The following is a 20,500-nucleotide window of genomic DNA, read 5'->3' on the forward strand; positions in this document are numbered from 1 at the left end:
GCCAAAAATAAAAAACCTTTGAATTCAGATTTCTTATCGGACTGCAATAATCTAAACCCGTTCGATCAAAAAAAAAATTTTCATAATCGGTCCACGATTCTCGGAAATATTGAGTAACATACATACAAAAAAAAACATTCAGTCGAATTGAGAACCTCCTCCTTTTTTGAAGTCGGTTAAAAATAGAGTTCTCTTCAAACTCCGCAACACAGGATTTATAATAAACTAGCTTTTGCCCGCGGCTTCGCTCGCATTAAATTCTAAAATTGCGGAATGCTCCTGTGATGTGGGACGTTGAATCAAACAACTATCTCGGAGTATAGAGTTATATTCCCTCAAATAACCTAAGTGACAGCTTATATAGTAGACGAATACACGTGTGTGGGTGAGGTGTAGTACACACACTACACCTCCCTTCTTGATGAAAAAAAAAATGATTAAAATAAGTTTTCAAAAGTTAATCATTTTTTTTTTGGTAAAATAATTATACTTTGATACATTCGTTATAAGAGTATAATTGGATCCAAAGATAACTACGATATAAAAATAGTGTTTAACAAAGTAAAATAGTCTATAATATAAAGAATTTGTTTAATATTAACCAAAAATATACCAACACAAAAAGAAAAACCAGTTTTTTTTTTTTTTCAGAGAAAAAAAAATTGCATTTAGTTTCAGATCCAGTTTAAAGATTTTTTACAATTTTATAAAGCACTGTGTTTTTTTTTTGACGAAATAAAACAAAACAATAATAATATAGCTACAGTTATAAAGTTGAAACAAAGGATTTTTATATAGCTATTTATTCGTACACATATTCGTGTAAAAATAATATATGTAATTTACACAACCGTAATTAGAAAAACAAACAATTTCAACTTACAAGTTAACACGATAAGACAAGTTTATTTACTACATAACTAAATGTATACTCTCTAATTAGTAATAATCACATTTTTAAATGCCGTAGTGCATTCGTCAATACACTACGAGTCGCATGTCAAGTATGTATTACAATACATGTTTTTGTCCTTGGTACCATTTATTATATTTGATATTATTTAAGTTATTTGTAACTTGCATTCATTGTTTTACATTTGTATTTTAGTATGACGCGTCTATAGTTAAGAGTACATGTATTATATTAATTTTATTCAACATTAAATATCGTCATTAAGTGGCATCTTCAATGCTTCACTTAAATCAAGGGTCAAGGGTACGCAACGCTTGCATTCGTGGTCGGCCGACCTATCAATAACAACATATTTATTTGCTCAGGGTACAAGGATATTTTTTTAAGCGCACACACATACAATATATTTCTCATACAGGCAGTTCTTTTAACACTTCCTTACATAATAACCTTCCATGTGTCCAAGGAGTCTTCACGATTGGTACTCGACCGAATCATGATCAGATCTCCAAGGATTCCCTAGCCTGCCTTGTACCCTGGCGTACCCTTGTTAACCTAGTCGCACAACACCGCCTCTCGGGTCATTGTTGTTGCGATAGGTATATTTTATTTTACGCAATTTCTTTCACATTTCATTCTTACACAATCAAAACGTTAAAACCCCAATCACGCAATTACACACCGCGAAAACATCAACATATAAGATTTTCCGCAACTCCTAGTTGATCAGGCTAGGTGTCCTTAGAAAAACTCAAATGTTTTTGTTTTCCATTCCATTTTACGACCAAAAAAAAAAAAAAAAACATTATTTCACGTTACAAACCTTTCAAAATCATTCATTTAAAACCAACGTTAACTCTTTAGCACTTACCTTACCTGTACTTCTCACAAAAAAATTCCGACCTTTACAATATCTCGCTGTTATATAAAAGTCTTGTTCATGTCAATAAGCTCAATATTTATTCATATTTTTGGCATATATATATTTTTGTCAGAACCGTGTAAAAAAAGTCTAGTCCGATACAAAAACAAATTGCTCATTCGTAAAAACACGTAAAAATAACATTAACTTATTTATTTTAAGTAACTATATTATTTTGACCTACTTCAATATGTTTAAATCTGAAATGTACCTATCGATTACTTTAACATTTAATTGTATTACTAATATACTTTAACCAATCTATGACCTGACAACTATGTAATGTGAGCTGAAATAACAGACGGCGCCTGCCGATCCATAAAAGGAGTACACGCGCCGCCGTCATGCGCCATAATGCATAAAGAATGAAAGTATGTCTCTATAATTGTTCTTGTATATCAAATCAACAAATTGAAAAAGTTTTTTTTTTTTATACACACACACTACATTAATTTCGTTATAAAACGGAATTTTATATGGGTCACTTAAAAAAAAAAATCTGAATCCGTTGCCTAATTCGTACATTTTTTGTAACTATTCTTGATTATATCACTTACCTAACAAAACCTTAGTACTTAAAACAAACACAAAATATTAGACATAATTCGATGTCCTTTACATATCTACACAAATTGTTCACTATTTTACTTTTATTACACACTTTTCCACATTAACATTGTATTGTCCTCGCTACTCGCCTGCCCAGGACCTGAGATAAGGCCATGAGCAATCCATCCTGTGCTGGCAATGCCGGAATATACTGGCTGTGCCAGCATCTGCGTCCAGCGACATCACGACACCAACAACCCCTGCTGCATACCATCCTTTTATCCCCTATTTCACTGTGTTTAAATCGAGCCAGTTTATATCACTTACGTTCACATTCGTATGATAAGTTCAATCAAATTTTTATTTGTGACTTATCATCAAAACATAGTTATAAGTTAACTTATCATCAAAAAAGTCTTTAACCTCTTAACGAAGTCTACGAACTTTATTTCTCGTCCGGAATTGAACACTGAATTTACACTGTAGGTAATGCGTCCGAAGTCACCGATTTTTTATAACTTTTTTTTTTAAATGAGAAAGTTTCACCAACCAAATTCACCGAAAATATAAATTTCAATAGTCCACACTGAAGTATTATAATAATCCATAAAGTGTCCTTCAATATTTTTTTTTAAATTATAATATCCTTGGCCTTGGTTGCAATGGCGCGGCGCGGCGCGCCGCCAGTGCAGCACAAGGCCGCACTGGCAGGATCGCCATGTGATGTGGGACGTTGAATCAAACAACTATCTCGGAGTATAGAGTTATATTCCCTCAAATAACCTAAGTGACAGCTTATATAGTAGACGAATACACGTGTGTGGGTGAGGTGTAGTACACACACTACACTCCATACAAAATTCTATCCCCCATTTAAGTGGGGGGTTAGAAAGAGACAAAAAGTAGCCTATGTCACTCTCCATCCCTTCAACTATCTCCACTTAAAAAATCACGTCAATTCGTTGCCTTGTTTTGCCGTGAAAGACGGACAAACAAACAGACACACACACTTTCCCGTTTATAATATTAGTATGGATTTTTTACTGAACCCACGGCATCTTTTAGGTCTACTCAATTTCTCGCGCGTTAAAAAGACATCAACGCGTCGCTGTTTCATTTGTAAAGGTTACAGTACCTTAGTTACCTACGTATTTGTCGATTTACTATTAGAGAAGAAAAGACCGTCACAGTAATTTGGAGAAAATACTTTCGAAGGTTTCGAAGCACACTATGTGACTACTTAGTTTCTACCTAGTTACTAAATGTCATACATATTTCTTAGCCTACAGCTACCTAGGTGTAGGCTCACTCACTCAGTGTTTTTGGCAAATCTATTTACCAGCTGTCATCTTTATTTTACTCGTGCTTGATTTACTATTATTTACTTTTACGTAAACTCTTATTGCGTTTTCCATTATACATACATACAATCACGCCTGTATCCCATAAAGGAGTAGGCAGAACACATGAAACTACTAAAGCTTCAGTGCCACTCTTAGCAAATAAGGGGTTGAAAGAAAACGAAACCGTGACATTGCAGTGACAGGTTGCCAGCCTCTCGCCTACGCCACAATTTAACCCATATCCCATAGTCGCCTTCTACGACACCCACGGGAAGGAAGGGGGTGGAGAAATTCTTAACCCGTCACCACACAGGCCATTTTCCATTATCTGATCCGATATCGGATGTCGGAAGGATTTCAAATGCAAAAATCTAAGTCGGGCTTAAGTAAGGGTGCAACATCCGATATCGGATCGGATAATGTCTAGCCTGCTTTGGTGCTTGTTTGCCGCTGTAGTATAAAAATGGCACATTACGCTTTGCCACATTAAAATGAGTAATAACAATGTTGTCGTTGGCAACCGTGCGTGCTGCGATGCGCGTGCGTTTCGCGATCATTATGAAAATTGTTTAATAGCTTCGTAATTCTGCGCATTGGGGTCGGTGACCTCCTTGCGGGTCTCTGTCTTCTAATGCATGTCTTAACTGTTAACGGCTTCATAATAACTGAGATGAAAGGAGATGATTTTCGAAATCGGTTTTCCATACAAATCTGGTTTTCCTCCCTCTTATTGAACATAAAGCCCGTAACATATTTTTAAATTAAAGGAAAAATGAAAAAAAAAATCAATTTTTCCTTTAATTTAAAAATATGTAATATAAATAATAATAAATAAATATTATAGGACATTCTTACACAAATTAACTGAGGCCCACGGTAAGCTCAAGAAGGCAATATGTTGTGGGTACTCAGACAACGATATATATAATATATAAATACTTATATACATAGAAAACATCCATGACTCAGGAACAAATATCTGTGCTCATCACACAAATAAATGCCCTTACCGGGATTCGAACCCGGGACCGCGGCGCAGCAGGCAGGGTCACTACCGACTGAGCCAGACCGGTCGTCAATATCGGTAATATCGCTCGCAGACGTTGCGTGATAAAAAACAAATAAAGCCCGTAAATTAAAACATATCACAAACATACCTATATAAACTCAAGCTTTTTATTCTCAAAATAAAAAAGCAGAGCACATGAAACTGATAAAGTCTTAGTGTCATCTTAACAATTAATGTTACAATTAAGGTTAATAAGATAACGAAATATTGATATTGAGTAAAACGTTCCTTACCACATAATTATGACCCCATCATGATTTATCATCGCCACACCACATGGGTATGACCCCATATCCCAATGTCGACTTGTACGACACCTAAGAAAAGACCACCCCGGAAAGAGTGCAGAAATAATTATTTGTTATACAAGGGTGCAAAGTTGTATTTTAACGCTGAGTGTGGAATTGAAAAACGAGCAAGTTCACGATTCTATTCTCGAACCACGCACTTCGCTCGTGGTTCAACTATAGGATCCTTTCACTTGCTCGTTTTTCAACACACGAGAAGTAAAATACATTTGCACCCGAGTGTAACACAAAAAAATTTCCCTCACTATAGCGAGGAAAGTACAACGCAAAAAACGCGTTTATCACGGCGTCCAGTAGTTCCTCATCACTCACCACTAGATTCACCCACTTTTTTCAATTTTAACACTTTCGCTACCAAGAACCCGACTGTCGGGCACACCGCTCGTAGAAGCGTAGCCGATTACATGGGGAAACCCGTATGTAGCGAAAATGTCGTAGCGCCGCGTAGAGCCCGGTTTCGAAAGTGTTAAAGCAGAAAATTTTACTATACTCAAGGTCGAATTACTTTATCCACTAGTGGAGAAAATGCGTTCTTACTCGCTGGTATTAAAGGATAAAAAAAACACATGTTTCCGAGCTAGTGAGGGGAAAAATTCTTAACCCGTCACCTACTGTCATAAATTGTGTAAAACGTCGTTTTCGACAACGTCGTATACATTATATCTTGAAAATCAAAACTTGAATTCTGAATACTGATTGGTAATACAGTTACATATTGAACTTTTGGTCGTTCGCCATTTCTTATAGCCGGCAAAAAACGCGCAGGAAGAGAAAGTATTATGCACCTTAAATTTTATTCACGTGGCCTTGCTGTCGATGATAAACGAATTTTATTATTAATACAGTCCGGTTAGCCAGTTCAGGTAAAAACTGGCCAAGTGTGAGTCGGGTTCATGCCATCAGCTTGTCATGAATCTGTGGTCTTGACCTATTTAAATACGGGCCTTACTTAAATAAAAATAAATAAATAAATACATAGAAAACATCCATGACTCAGGAACAAATATCTGTGCTCATCACACAAATAAATGCCCTTACCGGGATTCAAACCCGGGACCGCGGCGCAGCAGGCAGGGTCACTACTGACTGCGCCAGACCGGTCGTCAAAACTTACTTATGTTGTCATAAATTTAAGTTTGTTTTTTTTTTATCATGCAGAAACGTCTGCGAGCGATATTACATATTTTTAAATTAAAGGAAAAATACTATCGGAGCGAGGATCTGATCTATTTGAACCAGAAGTGACATTTCTGGTTGATAACAATTTTATAGTTTATACTAAAGACACTAAACGATCAGATTCGTAGGTATCCAATTCAGTTCTAATTCTGGACCAGTTATTAAAATAGCCTTAGCATATGTACGACCTAGTATAGCGTCTGGGCATGTAAAAACTAAGGACCAAATATTTAAAAATTCACTGTTCTTACATAAATAAAATAAAATAAAATAAATAAATATTATGGGACATTCTTACACAGATTGACTGAGGCCCACGGTAAGCTCAAGAAGGCTTGTGTTGCAGGTACTCAGACAACGATATATATAATATATTACTTATATACGTAGAAAACATCCATGACTCAGGAACAAATATCTGTGCTCATCACACAAACAAATGCCCTTACCGGGATTCGAACCCGGGACCGCGGCGTAGCAGCATACATTATGTTTATTTTTATTTTTATTTTTTTCTGCCGGAAGCGCGTGTTTTGTCGCCAGCTAAATCAGCCGGCAGCGACACCACACATTTCACTTTCCATCTCGTTCGGACTCACATTACCACCACGTTACTGCTTGTGGAAAACCTTATGACTGAGATATAAGGTGGAACATTGGTCAGTCGAACTCGTATTACCATCACTTTAGGTACTACTTGTGGAAAACCTTATGACTGAGATATAAGGTGTAACATTGGTCATCTTAATGTGTTACTATTAGTGGCCAATTAGGTAACGCTAATGTTACAGATAATAAGACATTCCGACATGACTCTGTTCAATGGTCTTTTAGAATTCAGAAGAAATACAATTACAAGGTGCTTGACCAATGCACTATGTGATAATAGGTTGCGCTTTAGAAACGATTTGTCTTTTATCACTTCATATTCTGACGACAGTGACAGATGCATTTCGTTCGCTACGATTGACATGTTGGCTATACAGTGTTACTAACTGTTTTAAGAATAAGCTTTATTTATTTCTTGCCTTATATGTTACTAGCTTTTGAGCGCGGCTTCGCTCGCGTTAGAAAGAGACAAAAAGTAGCCTATTTCATTCAACTATCTCCACTTAAAAAATCACGTCAATTCCTCGCTCCGTTTGGCCGTGAAAGACGGGCAAACAAACAGACACACACACTTTCCCATTTATAATATTAGTTTGGATAGTATGGATAATTACAATGGTAATATATAATAATCATAACATAGTCGTATAGTATAGGTATAGAAAGCAGGCAGGCAATTATGGTCGCGCGATAAATGATAAAACATCTGGCCGTCCCTATCGCACTTACTAATAGTGCGGTAGGGACGGCCTGCCATGCTACCCGTGCAGGATTTATTGATGTACACAAAGTCGGCCAAATAAACAATCAGAAATACAATCGAAATAAATAGAACAAGTAATATTTACAGTCGAAAGTACTGATGTGCCGACGGAAAGTTTCCAAAATTCTGAAATTTTCACATAGGAAATCTTCGGAAACTTTCCATACTTTGTATGGACAATTGTATGAACGGAAACTTTCCATTTCATAAATTTAAATTCCCTTTATTTTTCGCGAAAGTTTCGTAAATTTTTCAAGAAATTTAAGATTTTTTTGGAAAGTTTCCGCAACTTGCACATCACTAGTCGAAAGTCAAGTTCATTCGTTTTATTACCTTTATCAAATCAACGTACCTACCTACCAATTTAATTTGATCGTACGAATTTAGTATTTTAATAGCCTTTTATTTCATGTTTTGGCGATTATAGAAATCAAATTTGTAAAGGTTCATAGCTACAATGGTTTTAGACAGCATTTTTAACATGAAGTAACTTTTTTGTCTACAAAGTAGAAGTGAAAACTAAGAAAATATGTTCACGTAGCCTCTACCAGTACCTACATCAACATAAGTTATGGACTGAGTGACAGACGAGTCGTGTCGTATAGTATACAATAAATAGCTAAAAAATCTTGTAATTTACACCGATGCAGGTATGTATACTGAGATGAAAATGTTATTCGTGGTAAGTATTTTAGTCAAGTACAAAACTGATTATGAATTTTAAATTCTATGTTCTCTGATATTTTAATTTGAATATCGTGAGGAAACCGGACTAATTCCAGTAAGGGTAACTACCCTTCGGTTTGAAAGGTCAGATGGCAGTCGCTTTCGTAAAAACTAGTGTCTACGCCAACTCTTGGGATTAGTTGTCAAAGCGGGCCCGGGCTCTCATGAGCCGTGAGCGCCGTTATTTACTACTCCTGCATAAGATGCTCGTTCGCGATGTTGTTAAATATAATTTTTGATTTATTAAAAAAAAAATACTATAAATAATTATGTAAACTCTGTTCTTGGGTCAATTTAAAATCTGTCTGTTTATTATCGTTCGCAATGGTTCGCAAAATATGTAAATTAATAAATCCAGTTTAGTTATTAAATTTTGCAAGCACGCCACAGAATTGGACCTGAACGGCAAATAAAGGAAACAGCTACTAGGTCAGATGGCTCGATTAGCTCACAGTGTTAGCACCAATAACCAGTTTATAGTTCTAGACATGCAAACGCGAATTTGACTATTGTGTTTTATGTCTTCGCTGCAGTCACGCCAAAGCTTAGCTACATTTTTAAATGCACACCTCGGCACATATGACGTACTATTATTTATACACCTGTGGAGACTCTGCAATGAAACCCCGATCGACCAGCAGATTAAGCGCCGGAAATGGAGTTGGATTGGGCACAGGCACACACTCCGAAGGGGTCTAAACCATATACCGAGGCAAGCCTTAGACTGGAACCCCCAAGGAAAAAGAAAAAGTTGCCGTCCAAAGCAAACTTGGCGACGGACTATTATTGCAGAGGCTAAGGCTATTGGAAAGACTTGGAGCGAATTGAAGCACGAAGCTCAAGACCGATCGAGGTGGCGGCGCACTGTGGACGCCCTCTCCCCCACCTAGGGGACATAGGACTTTAAGTCAAGTAAGTCATTATTTATACGGACTTATTATTTATGTATTATATTGATTGTAAATAATATTGTTAATAGTTGTCGTAAATTGCTCATAGTTGTCATACTTTCTAAATTATTATTCTCACTGCACCCACATTCGCGAATTTCTGTTTTGCCCTATGGTTGACTGGTAGAGAATGCCTTAAGGCATTGTCCGCCATTTGTACTTTTTTTTCAATTGTGCAATAAAGTTAAAATAAATAAATATGAAAGAGGCGCGTTCCTACCGCACACAGTCTAAGCTCTTGTAGGTGAATACGTACCATGCTTGTATGAATGAGATATGACAGGTCGACTGGTCGCGGACTTTTGACAGGCGGTAACTGTGAGGTAGCCGATAGCGGGTGGGCGGCACTTTCAATAGGGAGCGGGAGTGGCCATACTGTACAATAGTACTCTTTATTATACTGTGCCTGTGCCCTGCAATGGTATGTGCGTAGGATAGGCTCAATTATTTTAATTTCATTTATAATTGGTATATAAACGTTGTAAGTTACCAGAATATCATACCAGGAAAAAAATCAAGTCTGGCGACCCTCGAAACTGTATCGAATGCATTCAAAGGTTAAATGTGGACAAGGTATTGAAAACTCATAATATATATATCATATTGTGTTAGGAGTCGCATACATAAATAAATATTATAGGACATTCTTACATAGATTGAACCCACGACCTTCGGATTGAAAGTCGCACGCTCTTACCGCTGGGCCAACGGCTTTTCGTTTTACTTATTTAAACTTTATTGCACACAATTTTTTTCAAAAGGCAAACAATGCCAGAAGTTATTTTCTACCAGCTAACCTTTGGGCGAAACAGATATCAATACTTAAGGGCTTAATGGGTGCAGGAACTAGAGCAATGACGAGAAATGTCATCATCACCCTTTTTACGTTATCCCGGCATTTGCCACGGCTCATGGGAGCCTGGGGTCCGCTTTGACAACTAATCCCAAGATTTGGCGTAGGCACTAATAGTTTTTACTAAAGCGACTGCTATCTGACCTTCCAACCCGAAGGGTAAACTAGACCTTATTTGGAATTAGTCCGGTTTCCTCACGATGTTTTCCTTCACCGAAAAGTGACTGGCAAATATCAAATGACATTTCGGTGCGAGCCGGGGTTCGAACCTGCGACCTCCGGAACGAAAGTCGCACGTACTTACCGCTAGGCTACCAGCGCCAGGTGAAGAAAATTGAATGACGAGAAATGTAACACGTAAGTTAAAATATTTGTTTATTGTTACAATAGAATAGGCTTTGAATTGTTATTACTTAAATAAAACAGACTACTTTTCCCGTGTCAATGTCAATTATTAAGAGCAAAATAACTTGATTAATTAACTATGAAGTGTAACGTAACTTCGGCAATTCATTTATTTATAATTTTGTTAATGTTTACTTAATGCGTTTGTTTAGACTAAATTAAAGTATAGGCACAGTATAAACCAGTAATAACTCTTCTTACAAACTTCACGCCGCGCGGTGTGTCCCCCTCCCTCCCCTCGCATGCAGCGAAAACATGCGAAACTGGTAATTATTGGGCTGGACAGTCGGGGCCGCGTTTGCGCGCTGTTTTTTATGTGTGTGTGAAAATGACGTCAGTGCCGAGGTCATTTCGTTACTGTTTATGGATGTATGGAGAACAGTTCTAAAAATCCGGATATAACATTCTTCACAATTCCTAGACTTCCAGAAAAGTAAGTGGTTTTTATACTTATATTTTTGCAGCGTTAGGTAAAAGTGAGATATAGTGATGCATTAAAATCAATAAGGATTTACCTGTAACGACATTAATTACTTTGCAACCAAATACTTGTTTTTTATTTAGGTAGATGATGCGATCTATCTTATTTATCTCGAAAGATTGGTACCTACTTAAATATTGTGTAAATACTATTTCGTCAGTATTTAAGAAAAAAACACGTACCTACTTGAATGGTACGTAGTAGAAAGTGCGTTTTTGTTTTAAATAATATCTAAGTATAACATATAAATTACCACATACGTGATGTGAAAAGCCGTCCCCGTGAATATCTCATTTTGCTCGGGATCGTTACACAATCTAGTATTGCGCTTATAATACTAATATATGAATAAAATTTTTTTGTGTATTCAATATTGACTGGTGTGGTATTGTTATACTAATACGTACAGTTACCTAATAGTACCTATTAGATAACAACAACTTACTTTGTACGAAGATTTTGTTCAACCCTGCGTGACCTTGCGCAGTAGAGACCGCCCGCATCTACCTGCCGGAGATTAACTACTGAATATTCCTTATACTGTGGTATAGGTAAAAAACTTAAGGAAGTCACCTGTTGTATGTGTGAGTGACGTGTTCGAATAGGCGTTTGTTTTGTTTGTGTTACTAATTTTAAATATGTGTTCTCTATTCGAACACGTCACTCACACATACAACAGGTGACTCTCTTAAGTTTTTCACCAATACGTAACAGCTATTTTTATTTTGTTACAAATATAAAGGTATCAATGTATAATGTATGTATTATTTTGTGTGCCTAATGTTTGTATGTAAACGGGTGGCAGTTACTTTTGATAGTATTTTTCAATATTTTTAACTGTTAGAATAAAATATTAGTACAGTCAAGTGTAAAAATATGGGTGCGTACAACTTATCAAAAATATGTCCCATAGCACTTTATGTCGGCGGAATAAGGTCTCGGTACATATTTTTGAGCGGATAAAATCGATACATATTTTAATTTATTCATCCTATGTATCCTATGTATCCTATAAAAAACTATGTTTTATATTTTTTTAATAGGTACTTTACGTGTAAATTATATTATATTAAATATAATATATTTATTATTTTATTAAACTCCCTGAACTGCTACAGTTCTCCAGAAAACCTTATAGTATAAGTCATTCCAGAACAAACGACTTCAACGCGGTCTTTCTTTACACGACGGTTTTGTACTTCGTTTTTGCAATATTAAATTTTTTTAGTCAATTGTGGTATGGGATAACAACCTGTCACTGCAATATCACAATTTACATAGTTTTCTTGTATGGCTAAGAGAGGCACTGAAACTTCAGCAGTTTCATATGCACTGCCTTTCGGGAATACAGGTCTGCGTTAATGTATGAAAGTTTATATCAAAACGATTATAGTAATTTCAAAGAACAAAAGACATCAACGCGCCACTGAGACGATAGTTCTGCACTTCGTTTTTGCAATATTAAGATTTTTAACAGATATTTATACGTGTTCTGAACACCTGTATATTATATTACCTCGTATAACTATTGTTAATTATACGTAATAGATAATTACAATTACCGTTTGCGACAGATGAAATGGAATGTTTTAATTTTAACGGTCGCCTGCTCCGAGTTATGTCGCACTTTCAGTTTTATTAACTGGTTTTTACGCTCGCTGCTTATTGTCTTTATTTTATATTAATGCAATATTTATGTAGTTTAGCAGCCCATTTACGTTCAGACGAACGGTTTCATTGGGTTAGTAATTTTACGTCAGAAATCAGCTCTGGATACGATAACGATATGGATCGAATTCGTCGGGATCATAACAGACGTTTTTACAGAGAAGGGCGAACAAATGGGCACAAAGTTTGTTAATTTTTTGAGCGAATAAAGTTGTGAAGGATACGGGAGAGTTTATTTATTATTATATATGTTACGCTGCTGTCTTAGAAAAAATATAATGTGCATTAGTACACCAGGTACCTGCAACATAGTCTTTGCTATCAAAATCGCCGCGGGTTAAGTTTGGGCTTTAAGTATTCGGCTATGTAATTCAAAATCACAGGGGGGCGATTTTTGAATCTCGCATACGGGATTTTGTCACTAAAATACCGGTTGAAAATGGTGACTTGCTTATTATTTTCAGTGACAATATTCTGAATTCGAACGCCGTGAGACTCAAAAATCGGCCCCCTGCGGGCAATTCACCGTTTTCAACCGGTATTTTAGTGACAGTGAGACTCAAAAATCGGCCCCCAGGTCCTGAATTGCTAACGTGGCACAGAATGTTATTGTAAATCAGTTATAAACTAATTATTTATATTAAAATTTATTACAAACGCCGAACAGGATATTTTCTGTTTAGCAAGAAAATTAAGTCCTGTATTTTGAACTTTTTCTTCTTATGCGTGTTTTTTTAAGTTACTTATTGACGCACGAGTAGTTGTAAGTTCAAGCATGGCTTAGTTCCTGGATACTATAACCAGTTTGAATACAACTTGTTACAATTAAAGTGTTGTAAAGCATTTCTCATTGCAAATTTATCCATCGTGACTGCGGCCGCACTCATGGCCGAGTCTTTAGAAAGCGAAAGACACCAGAAAATTTATCATTGAGTAACAACACCGCCACTTTAAGATACTTACCGTAATACCCATTTAATTATGCATTTTACTCACCTTTATATTAAAAACTTTCTTCTAATTCTTGATGTAATAAAAGCACTGATAAATATTAAGTGTAATTCACCATTGTTCACTTTCAGGCAGATTAGTCACGATCACTGTCAATTAAAAAAAAATCACGTCACACGTTCCCGCCAATATTCAAAACCGCGTTCGAAAAATGAATTTCTGTAAAGCGTTCCATTTCAAAGGACCCGATGTCAACGGCCGCGATTTGGACACTGGCAGTTTAGTTTTGGCTGAACGCGCGAGTGCGCTTGCAATAAAAGAAAGAAAAAAGGTTCGAACGTTCCAAGTTTGAATAGTGGCGGGAAGTGCGTACCTTGCGAGCGTGGAGAGCGTACGCTAGGACGTGCGGGTTTCGACTGCGGTCAGTGCGGCGTTCTCTGCTTGCCCACTCTAACATGTGTTGAATGTTAATCCCTGATATTGCAGCTAGTTTATCTAGACCCGCTACACTCACTAACACAACCTCCTTACTTATGCTCTATGAAATGTCATACACACTAAAGGGGCCATTTCGTTCTGGCCACAAACTAGTCTAAAGTTGTGTTACAAAACAATAACGTTTCAAGTTTCATAATTTCACCAAAACATCCTTTTCGGAATTTTTTCACGCACTGATTTTAAATACTAATTTTTGCAATGTTTACAACCCAGTATTGTACAGAAATGTTGAAGCTTAGCAAAAATACGCGAATTGCATAATGAGAGTTTGCGAAAACTATTTTAGTAAAAAAAGTTTCCATTGCGCTATGATAGTAAAACAATTACGGAGCTGGTGAAGGTACGGTCAATGATATTGACTAGATTCATGTCATTTTATTAATAAAACTGACCTATAAGTACCTACATACAGGTACCTACTTTGTTTAGTCACAAACTATTTACGGGAAAATTAAATACGTAAGTAAATATACAGAGCAACAATAAATATTTTAGTGCCAAGATTTGGTTGACCGTTTACAGTTTTAGCGCCATTCTTTACCTACATCAATTAAATGGTTCTCAGCGACATCTATCGTATAAGGTCTGAAACCCATAAACGGAATCAAGTTTTTCTTCAGTTCTTCCCAGGAACTATAATTTAAAACTACTGTAACAGAACAAGCGTCTATGACGAGGAAATGGACTCGTTATTACATATAAAACTTACGGCGAATCAACTTTTCCTTGACCAACTTTCTTGGTGCATATTTTCTTTGAGATTTCATTGAATATTTTGACAAATAATATCTTTGAAGCTTTATCACATATTTAGTCACGTCTTCACTCATAAAATTCACTATTATTAGATGCAAAACAGGTTGGAAAACGTATTTATCAATAAACTACGTTCACATGGACGGAATACTGACACTGACAGTTGTCAGCTGAGTAACGTTCCGATATTATGTCTTGGTTTCATTTACAAGTCAAAGAAATAATAATGACTAATAATATTGGTTATTATGCTTCCTGAATATATCATTCAATGTAACAATTAGGAATAAATGTGATCTTTCATTGCAAAGTTATTTACTAAATTGATTTAAACAATCTTTCACAAAATAATATTTACGTAAAATATAAATATTTATCGATTTACGGAACGCTCCACTATTGGACTACATAGGTATCAATATCAATAGCTCTGTCTCTCTCTAAAACACGTGCACTCGGCATCTGTTGATAAGCAAACATCCGTGTGTAAATCGTGAACTCTAATGCATAGGGCATAAGACTTAGTAAACAAAGCAAACGTTTGAGTAGCCATCATGTCGGAAGTCGAATGTCGGAAGTCGAATGTCGAATGTCGGAAGTCGAATGTCGAATGTCGGAAGTCAAATGTCGAATGTCGGAAGTCGAATGTCGGAAGTCGAATGTCGAATGTCGAATGTCGAATGTCGAATGTCGGAAGTCGAATGTCGGAAGTCGGATGTCAGAAGTCGGAAGTCGAATGTCAGAAGTCGGAAGTCAGAAGTCGGAAGTCGGAGATAGAATCTATAAAAGGGTCGGAGCGAGCCGACGCGCGTCATTCTTCAAATATCTACAAGACTAACAATGTCCCTGGCTTTCATGTGTTATACTGGTGAGTGAAGTTGTTCTGCTATTGTTTCTTTGTTTGTTTTTACTTGGAAATTATTCTAAGTGATTGTAAACTTTGAAATTGTGTCTCTGTTTGATTGTGCGGGGATAATATCGTCGTACAGTTGAACTTGGACCTGTGGTGGAATTGCTTTACCGTCAGTTGTGGGGTTAATTTAGTGTTCTATTTATAGTGTAGTGTTACATTTAAATTGTTGTGTATAGTGAAGTTTTCTGTGCTTTGTTTCATGAGTGCCGTCAAGCAATACAAAGACTGGGTCGATGTATGGCTGGTGCTTGGAGATAAGTCTGTGTTTGGTTTTGTAGGGAGTAATTCTTGCAAAACTAAGCTTAGATTATAGCACGTAAAGGAAACTTCACTCGTTTGTTTAGTTGGTCAGTAAAATTGGATTTAGTAATTTTCTATGGGGTTATTTTGTGAAAGTTATAAGCCAGATCATTGTTTGTGACAGACTGTTGTCCGGCTAAGCGCTTTATACCTTGCGGCTGTTAAACATAAGGCGTTTAGGGGTCTTTTTGTTCCAAGTGGAGGGCTTGGGCGCTTTTATTTACTTACAAAAGCGTATTTTCTCACCGGTCTCAAAGAGTCCAACTGTTAGATGGAAGTGAGGACTTTCACGATTGACGAAAGACATTAGGAGTAATCCTTGCTCACTGAAGTCGGCAGTATTTGAGGCTGGGGTCCTATATATATTTATATTTATTTACTCGGTGCTCTAGTCCATGCTGGCGTTGGTCGCTGGGGATTTCGGTTGTGATCGATCCACATCTAAGTAAAGTTGATCGCAGCTGGGTCTCTCATGTGGCTGGTACTGGTGTGTCCTAGAATACTGGATATATACACGGATAGGGCGATCTACTCTCTGCTACCCTAGCCCGCGGGCAAGAGCAGAGGGGGGGATCAGAACACAAGCCTATAGGTTGCCTATCTCAGCTTCGCTGGCTGAACTGTACAGTTCTAGTAGGGATACACTTGCACATATTCTGAACACAAGATCTATGGTAAGTGAGGGTCTGTGTTTCAGATATGTTAGAGTAGGAAAAACATTAGGATAAGGGTAGAGTCACACACTATTTCTATGAAAGTAGAGTTCTGTTATGATTGGTCTTAAATTATAATTGGTCAGCGTGTATCGTGGAGAAATAATTTAACTACTACTATTTATATGGTTTAAATGGACTTTAAATGTGGTGTTTACTATCTTAAAATATGTGGTAATATTGGTAATTTATAAAAACTCTTATTACTTAATTCATTTGAGTGAAATTAATAATTGTGGTAGCAATTTCTGATCTTTCGGTGTGGCTGCGGGACACTTAATGTTGCTAACTAGTTTTTCAAGGTAAATTCTATCAAGTTGGTTAGGGAAACAAACTATTCTTTGGAATAAAAAGCATAGGTTTGTTATAGGGCCCAGTGGCATGCGAGCGCCGTCCACTGATGGAAAGTCAAAAGCTTAGAGAAGTTAGTAGACTTGCTTAGTTCTTATAAAAGTTAGCGACTGCTCGGTGTTTCGATAAAACATTAGAAAGATCGAGAAGTTATGGTCTATTAGCAGTATTGGGGAAAGGGGGGTTTAGCTAGGGAAAAAGAGACAAAACAAAAAGGGGGTTAGTTTTTAGATAGATAGCCCTTCAGGCTTACTTGCTTAGGATCCTGATAAAGTGGTTTGATCAGGTCAGGGGTCCCATACCGTATCGCAAGCCCTTGCCCAAGCCGGGACCACTAATAAGGCGTAGCGGATGATTACCAAAATATTTTTTAATATTTCTTTCATGTATGTTTCACTCACTAATTTTTATTCTAAAATTTCTTCATCACGTCATTAATTTTCTCACATATAACTTTCTAGGCCTAAATCTGATATAATACTCCACTATAACACTATATTATTATGCTACAATAACCTTTATTCTTCTTTAAAATATAAATAAATAAAATTTTAAAAATTAGTCAAAAATACAGCTGATACTCATTAAAGGATCTAGGTTATCGCGGTTCACATCGAAGGGTTCTACTTATTCACGCTAGACGATCACAAGGCCAAATTTACGGGGTATATTTAAAGGGGGGTTAGCTATACTGTTGATTAGTCAAGTAAGTAAGTAAATAAGTAAGGTGAGCGGAGGTTTAGTTACTTTTGGTGCCGAGTAACCAGAATTTTAATAACCTTATTTTATTAGCCTTACCAGGCTACATTTGTTGCTGTGAAGACGAGTGGGTGTGCTGTATTTCTGACTTATTTCATCTCTAAATAAAACTCATATACCTAATATTTTTATTCAATCGCTATTTCATAAAAACAAAAATAACTTTATTGTTAATAAACACGTCTGTAGTATTTTATTCCATTGTCTTGCCGCGTTCCGAGCGAAGTCATGCATCGATGCAGAATCGATTGTATGTTCATCCCCTATCTTTGGTATCTTCTGAAACATAAAATAATAAAATTAAATTAGCATAGTAAACTATGACAAAATATATTTCTAGGAAATTAGCTCATAATCGCAGTGGTTGAACTAAATATTGTCCCGATTAGGCAATTTTAGCACCATTCGGGTTGCATTGCTACGTAGCAATTGTTGGCATTGGCACATCTTGACGTTCCTTTGCGCCTATGCGCAGTACTATTATTTATTCTGTGCCTTAATGTATCTTTTTCTAGCTGTGGGATAGGCGGGGCTAGTACGTAAAATACTAGGTACTTATAGAAAAAATACCCATGTACCTAAAATAAAAGGCCGGAGGCGCGGAGCTAAGCACTTTAGAAGAGTTTGCCACTTCGTGACCGGAATTGGAAACATAAATGTGTGAACTATGTACAATAGCAATAGAATTTCATGTTAAAACAAATAGTTCTCTATATGTCTAGTACATTTTCATAGCAGGCTCTGCCATCTTCAGGACTATTTTGAAAGCTCACATCACGTTTGCACTTCACACCGGAGATCGGATAGCTTCGATGCTGTCTTATATAGTCTATGAACACTCTGATGATATACATATTCCTAGCAGGCTTGTTATACAGAATTTCATTCATAGGCAGGATAACTACAGTCTAGATGTAAGGTTATTTTCCTAAAATAATCCAGGATACCTAAGCCCTAGATTTAAGACCTAGTAATACAAGAAGATAGGCTCTAGTCTAATGCTAATGGGGGCGCGATTATTTATTGTCGCGCAGATGTACAAAATTGTAGGTGGCATCCCACCATTTTTCTATGAATGCTGAATAGCTACACGCATGTTATACTATGACAGTACCTCCTTCGATGGATGGTTTGTTTGCATTTTAGTTGTCACTCTATAATCTACATATTGGCTTACAGGATTTCATACATCATACAATAATTTGGCAAATTGTTTGTACCAAATATTGTCACTGTAATGCAGCCGTGAGAAGAACAGGTTTCTGTCTGTTAAGATATAGGTATTAATAATATTAGGACTAATTTAAGTTCATTAGCTTATAAGTCATCATATATTTTCATATTACATCCGTAGTAAACAAGCATACGTCTCTCTTGATGGTGAGAGGTCACCATAGCCTATATCTGCCAATTATTTCAATAAATTAAATCCACTGTACGAATTTCAACTTTCTATACGTATATATTTTTACTGTAGTAATACAAATAAGTATGTATGTATAAATAAGATTTTTAATAGCTCCATATGACATGAGTTCGTTACCTCACATGATAAGCTGTAGGCTAGTCTAAAATAGTAAGTGTAAAACCATACAATTATTATGTTCGGTAGATTGTGTACACAGCTTTTATACAATATTACACAAGTCAGGAGTATGCCAACATACTGTACTTCATTACAACCATGTCAAACATATCCTACGAAATATTAGCATTACCAGCATCTGGGAGGTCGTACCTCGCCATACCTTAACTCCATCACTGCTTGCTCATTGTCACAATTGCTCAAATAATTTTATGAAAATTGATTGAAACTTGTAATATTCCTGTTAAGTAGGCATAGATAATAAGCACCATTACTACTATAAAACCATATTTTACTGAGGTTCAGAAATCGTATGTAGTATGTGGTACGCAGTAGGAATGTAAACTTACCTAACATGACCAGGTCCGATCTGATTGTCGGATTACTTTGTGGTCAGTAACGTTGAACGAGCTGGTAGTGCAGATCAGCGACACTGAAAGGAAATAGTCAGACATTAGAAATATAATATTAGATAGAGTAAGAAAAGGGTTTAGTTTTAGAGTTAGGTCCTGCCAAATTGGGTTCAATATTATTTCATTTATCTATTCACGGGGGCGCGTCGCTTAATTTTTGGAACTAAGACACGCCCATGAGAAATATTGTGTCAGAAAAAACAACGCATACAGCAAAATGTACAAAAGGAAAAAAAAATATTAAAAAGTTTGAGAACCCCTGCCTAGCAGTTCATATCTACATGAGCTAGGACATAAATGAGTTAGTAATAAGTTTGCTTAACCAATAAAATTAGGATAAATTAATGTAAGTTTAATTTTCACTTCATTGCTTATTGCCATCGCTATACTTCGCCTAAATTATCTAAATATAATATTAATGCCATGAGCTATTAACTTTAAAATTTAATAAATAGTACGAGCTATTATAAAATATAAGTACCTTTCATTTATATGAAGTCAGTAGATATATGGGGAACGGTCC

At 36.3% G+C, this 20,500-nt stretch overlaps 1 protein-coding gene and 1 long non-coding RNA gene across 12 annotated transcripts in view; both read right to left on the minus strand.

The window, feature by feature from the left end:
• The window catches only part of LOC125229246 (mucin-17-like), a 148,223-nt gene extending 134,051 nt beyond the window's left edge, over positions 1–14,172 (minus strand). For 10 of the 11 annotated variants that reach the window (XM_048134056.1, XM_048134064.1, XM_048134062.1 and 7 more), the window contains exons 1-2: positions 14,063–14,172; positions 13,735–13,838 (exon numbers count right to left, since the gene is read on the minus strand). The gene's annotated coding sequence lies outside the window, so the exon portion shown is untranslated. Of the gene's footprint in view, positions 1–13,734 lie in introns of all 11 variants that reach the window. The other variant, XM_048134055.1, reaches the window with a different exon arrangement.
• A 4,021-nt stretch (positions 14,173–18,193) lies between these two features.
• On the minus strand, positions 18,194–20,500 carry LOC125228462. Its single transcript, XR_007177285.1, has 3 exons — positions 20,459–20,500; positions 19,915–19,997; positions 18,194–18,258 (listed from the first exon to the last, which is right to left on the minus strand). It is a non-coding gene; the product is annotated as an uncharacterized LOC125228462 (long non-coding RNA).

Source organism: Leguminivora glycinivorella, chromosome 8, assembly GCF_023078275.1.
Source record: "Leguminivora glycinivorella isolate SPB_JAAS2020 chromosome 8, LegGlyc_1.1, whole genome shotgun sequence".
Lineage (NCBI taxonomy): Eukaryota > Metazoa > Arthropoda > Insecta > Lepidoptera > Tortricidae > Leguminivora > Leguminivora glycinivorella.